At 55.8% G+C, this 6,000-nt stretch overlaps 1 pseudogene; it reads left to right on the plus strand.

The window, feature by feature from the left end:
* Positions 1-5,622, plus strand: part of LOC133354870 (cadherin-8-like) — a 43,577-nt pseudogene extending 37,955 nt beyond the window's left edge.
* The last annotated feature ends 378 nt before the right edge of the window (positions 5,623-6,000 follow it).

Consider the following 6,000-nt stretch of genomic DNA (forward strand, 5'->3'; position numbering starts at 1 on the left):
GAGGAGATTCAACAGCACCGGAGCTTAGTGAGACACGGGGCGGTGGCTAGGGGCGAGCGTTATGCCGCTGGGTGAAAGGCACGCAGAGATCCAGGGTCGTGCAGAGCAAGTGGCTGTCGGGGATGGGGGCGGGGGGCAAGGGGAGGGGGGTGAACAAGGGGAAGTGACCGCTCGGATCTCTCTCTAGATGGGTTCAACAAAGCGTCTCAGAGGAGGGGGCTGCCACTTGATTGATGGATTGATGGATGGATGGGTGGGATGCTCGGTCACCAGAGGTCTAAATCATCGGCAGCATTCGAAGATTGTTTCGGGTGCTGTGTAAATACCTTGCCGCTTACCCACCGCTCGTGATGAGATGGCCGGCTGAATGATTGTTTCGGAGGTTTGGTGGGTGGTTGAGTGGGTGGGTTGGGTGGTTGTGGGTGGGGGTGGTGGGTGGTTGAGTGGGTGGGTGGGTGGTTGAGTGGGTGGGTGGTTGGTTGAGTGGGTGGGTGGTTGAGTGGGTGGGTGGGTGGTTGAGTGGGTAGGTGGTTGAGTGTGGGGGTGGGTGGTTGAGTGGGTGGGTGGGTGGTTGAGTGGGTAGGTGGTTGAGTGGGTGGGTGGGTGGTTGAGTGGGTGGGTGGGTGGTTGAGTGGGTAGGTGGTTGAGTGGGTGGTTGAGTGGGTAGGTGGTTGAGTGGGTGGGTGGTTGAGTGGGTGGGTGGTTGAGTGGGTGGGTGGTTGAGTGGGTGGGTGGGTGGTTGAGTGGGTGGGTGGGTGGTTGAGGGGGTGGGTGGGTGGTTGAGTGGGTGGGTGGTTGAGTGGCTGGGTGGGTGGTTGAGTGGGTGGTTGAGTGGGTGGGTGGGTGGTTGAGTGGGTGGGTGGGTGGGTGGTTGAGTGGGTGGGTGGGGGGGTGGTTGAGTGGGTGGGTGCGTGCTTGGTTGAGTAGTTAGATGGGGTGGGTGCGTGAATAGGTGGGTTGTTGGTGGGTGAGTTTGTCGGTGAGTCGATTGTTGCATGGTTGTGTGAGTGGTTGGTTGGGTGGTTAAGGACATTGGTAGGTGGCTGAGTCAGTAGCTGAATGGTTGGACGAGTATATCGTTGCGTGGTTGAGTGGGTGGTTCGGCAAATTGGTAAGTGGGTGAGTGAATGGGTGGGTAGGTGAATGGTTGAGTGGTGGGTAGGTGGGTGGGTGGGTAGGTGAACAGAATCAGCATATCAGAATATTTTTTTCAGACTCGTACTGGTGGAATCCGATGAGCTAGAACGCTCTTCATCACAGATGTCCGGTAGACATCTGTGAGAAAGGGCTTAATAGCCTGGCTGGGTGAGTGGCTGGCTGGCTGAACGAACACGTGGGGGTGGGGTAGAAGTGAGGCTCGGGCGAGGTGGGGTGTGTGTGGGGGGGTGGAAGTCGAGGGTGGCGAAGGCAGGATGAATTGTCGCGTGTCCAACGCTGACCCGCGCCACCTCGGCTGCCCTGTCACGGTCGACCGGGTCACGGTGGGGGGAGGTGGGGGGGGCTTGCTGGCAGGAGGGGGGTGTGGGTGAGTGTTTTACCGACCGCAGATGAGAGGTGGGAGGTGGCGAGTGGGGAGAGGGGGGCGGGTGGGGAGTCGGCGGGGGGTGGGACGTGTGGTGGGGGAGGTGTTCGTGATGCGAGCAATGACCTTGACGAATGGAGCGCTCGAATCGCTCGCCTCGCCCATCCGGAGCCTGGCACCGTAGGCCGCCTCCTCCTCGATCAGCAACAAATAGAAACATGAGTGCACCTGGGTTATTGTATTAGTAATTATTATTCATTATTATTATTCACGAAGCCTGTCTTCGTCCGGCAAACTTTTTCAATGAATATAATAATTAACCCGATGTGATGTTTTATTTTTTTTACAATTTTTTATCTACGATCAGACACTAACAACTGCTCCAAAAATGTAGTGTTTTTTTCGCAAGAAACACGCAAAAATTGTTGACAACTTGATTTAACTTCTTAAATTTAAAGACGTACCCATCGGACACCGCTGCATTTAAATATTCCGTTATATATTTTTTAAACAAACATTTATTAACTTGATAGTCTGTGTGGGGAAGCTTCTACCTTTTTCTGTTTTCGAATGATTCAAATTTGCACATCATAAAAAGCGGATGTTTTCGGTCAAAACCGCTTGAATCCGAAATATCTTAAAAACAATAAAATATAGAACAATTGTATTCGCTTTAATTTGATTTGCTGTCGAACGCTCTATCAAATGAAAGAAACCCGCAATCTTATATTTTGAACTGTTTCTGAATGACACCCACACACATTTATAGGGCACTTAAACATCGAGATTTGGAGGCCTTAAAACGAAAAATCTGGGATTTTCAGATTTGTCCTGTTGTTTGTGTTCTTAAAGCTACCTATGTACCACATTTCAGCTTTCTACCTTGTACTCCAGAGGGTTTTGAGACACAGATTAGAGTCTTTTTTAATAGATTTAGGCGCTGTCGTATCGCGCGTGGGCGAGCGAGGCTCTGCATGGAGTGGTTGGCTGGGGGAGCGGTGATCTTCTTTCACGCCGTACATAGCCAACCGTGGCAATCGGAGGTGCGGTGTTGAGACTATGGTGCAGTGTTCGGTCTATGGGCAGTGCTGAGTCTATGGGCAGTGTTGAGTCCGTGGGCAGTGCTGAGTCTATGGGCAGTGTTGAGTCTATGGGCAGTGTTGAGTCTATAGGCAGTGTTGAGTCTATGGTGTAGTGTTGGCTCTATGGGCAGTGCTGAGTCTATGAGTGGTGTTGAGTCTATGGGCAGTGCTGAGTCTATGGGCAGTGTTGAGTCTATGGGCAGTGCTGAGTCTATGGGCAGTGTTGAGTCTATGGGCAGTGCTGAGTCTATGGGCAGTGTTGAGTCTATGGGCAGTGTTGAGTCTATGGGCAGTGTTGAGTCTATGGGCAGTGTTGAGTCTATGGGCAGTGTTGAGTCTATGGGCAGTGTTGAGTCTATGGGTCAGTGTTGAGTCTATGGGCAGTGTTGAGTCTATGGGCAGTGTTGAGTCTATGGGCAGTGCTGAGTCTATGGGCAGTGTTGAGTCTATGGGCAGTGCTGAGTCTATGGGCAGTGTTGAGTCTATGGGCAGTGCTGAGTCTATGGGCAGGGCTGAGTTTATGGTGCAGTGTTCGGTCTATGGGCAGTGCTGAGTCTATGTGTGGTGTGTATATGTGTTGAGCTTCTTTCGCACCGTACGTAGCCAACCGTGGCAATCGGAGGTGCGGGGGGGGAGACAACAAACTTAAACACACGAAGCGGGTCGCGGTGACGCTGAGATTATCTCGAGGGTATTTTGTGACTATTCCACGCTGGTCAGGACGTCTCTGGATGAGGTGGGAGTCACCCACACTTCACCCCACCGCGCCACGACCTGCCTGCCTTTGCCAATCATCCGACGTCAACGAACGCCGGTTTAATGTAATTATATATAAAAAATAAAATAAAAAATTGCAACAAAAAATCGTGAGCGACGTGAATCGAACGACCGCGTGTCCGGGACGTTCTCGCTCAGATCGGCGTGGGGCCCTCTCTTAACGATTGTGCTAATTAATTAATTAATCGCTGACGTGCAATGGGGGTCTGGGGGGGGGGGGGGGGCACGGAGGAGGTCGCCGAGTTAATTGCGTAATTAAAACGTCTCACGTTGCTCAGCGATGGACTCCGCTGCCACCCTGCTGAGAGGGCGGCTCCTCGCGCCGGAGTCGACACGTGCCGATTTCACCGCGGCAGATGCCGGTGACGGCAACGTCCCGCGTCTCTTGAATACCGCGCCAGGTCCTACTACCGTGGTCTTTGTGGTGTGTATCTATCTCTGTCTGTCTCTCTCTGTCTCTGTCTCTCTCTGTCTGTCTCTCTCTGTCTCTGTCTCTCTCTGTCTCTCTCTGTCTCTCTCTGTCTCTCTTTGTCTCTCTCTGTCTCTGTATCTCTCTGTCTCTCTCTGTCTCTCTCTGTCTCTCTTTGTCTCTCTCTGTCTCTGTATCTCTCTGTCTCTCTCTGTCTCTCTGTCCCTCTCTGTCTCTCTCTGTCCCTCTGTCTGTCTCTGTCCCTCTCTGTCTCTGTCTCTCTGTCTCTCACTGTCCCTCTCTGTCTCTCTCTGTCTCTCTCTGTCTCTCTTTGTCTCTCTCTGTCTCTGTATCTCTCTGTCTCTCTGTCTCTCTGTCCCTCTCTGTCTCTCTCTGTCCCTCTGTCTGTCTCTGTCTCTCTCTGTCTCTGTCTCTCTGTCTCTCACTGTCCCTCTCTGTCTCTCTCTGTCTCTCTCTGTCCCTATGTCTCTCTCTGTCTCTGTCTCTCTGTGTTTCTCTCTGTCTCTCCCTGTCTCTCACTGTCCCTCTCTGTCTCTAACTCTGTCTAGCGCCACATTGCATGGATTTGTAGCGTTCATTTTCATTTGTTTGCTGGTGACTGTGTATTTCGAATCGAAATCGCCTCCAGTGCTGTTGCTGCTGACGGCAATAAAAGTTGTTTAAAAGTCAAAAGTCTCTCCTCTCTTTCTCCATTTCTCACCACGTTAACCTCTCAAACTCTTCCCTCCTCCACCTCCTCCCTCCACCTCCAGTCCTCATCCTCCTCTTCGTCTCGGTGCGCCGCCGCAAGAAGAAGGCTCCGTCCCTGCCGGAGGACGACGACATCTGCGAGAACATCGTCCGCTACGACGAGGAGGGGGGCGGCGAAGAGGACACCGCGACCTTCGACCTCGTCACGCTCACCTACCCGCACGCCCGCCCGCTCACCTCCTCCTCGTGCAGCGGCGGCGGCGGCGCTCACCACAACAACAACAACCACCACCACCACGGCAACAACAACAACAGCCACCACCACAACAACCACCACCACCACAACAACAACAACCACGACGGCGTTCGCCAGCCCAACCGCGTCCCGCTCGCCACGGCGGCATCGGCGGCAACAACAACAACAACCGCCGCATCGGCGGCGTCCAACAACCACTACCACCACAGCCACCACAACCAGCAGCAGCAGCAGCACCGCCACCAGCACCACCACCTACCGCCCACAACCACCAGCTGCAGCGGCGGCACAACCACCGCCGCCGCCGCCAATCACAGCGGCGGCGGCAACAACAACAACGGCGCGTCCGCCGTGCCGTCCGGCGTTCGCTCGCGCGTGGGTACCTGCATGGACGAGTTCATCCAGGTGCGCCTGCGGGAGGTGGACGCCGACCCGGCGGCACCCCCCTACGACTCGGTGCAGGTGTACGGCTACGAGGGGAGCGGCTCTTCGGTGGCCGGCTCGCTGGGCTCGCTCAGCTCGCTCGGCTCGCTCGGCTCCGAGTCGTCGTCGCGGTCGCAGGGGGCTCCGTCGACGTCCACCGACGGCGACCAGAGCTACGACTACCTGCACGAGTGGGGGCCGCGCTTCCGCACGCTGGCGCACCTGTACGGCCACGTGGCCGCCGCCGCTCCTGCCGCGGTGCCTACGACGGCGGCTACGGGAGCGGCGGCGGCGGTCGGAGCGGCATCGGCATCGGCGGCGGCGGCAGGATCGGGGTCGGCTGCTGCCGGGGCGGCGGCGGCGGCGGCGGTGGGAATGGCGGGGAAGAATGTGGACCGCGGAGGCGGTTAGAGGAACGAAGTGAATTGAACGAACGAACGAACGAGAGGAACTCTTGGAACTTTGCGGGGACCGGTCGTCGGTTGCGATCGATCGCCGCTTTTGATCGATGGGGAGGGGTGGGGGGGGGTCAGAATCATTGGGACGATGGAGGGAGGTCAGGGGGGAGATGGATGGGGCGGACGGGCGGGAGGGTGTGGGGCGGTAAATTGCGGATTCGCCCCCCGTTCGCGACGCGATCCGGTGAGCTGTCACGATGAGGATGAGGAGGGCGATGATGAGTTGCGCTGATTCGGGAGCCTCTGCCGCTGGCGGTGATTGCAGCTTCCCGAGTGGCTGCACGATTTCACGAGAGCCAGTCGCCCTCGTGCTGTAGAGCAACGTCCGCATTAGCGTTTGTTTTATTTATCATAATGAGCCG

This window comes from Lethenteron reissneri, chromosome 49 (genome assembly GCF_015708825.2).
Source record: "Lethenteron reissneri isolate LAM-NWPU_2019-01 chromosome 49, ASM1570882v1, whole genome shotgun sequence".
NCBI lineage: Eukaryota > Metazoa > Chordata > Hyperoartia > Petromyzontiformes > Petromyzontidae > Lethenteron > Lethenteron reissneri.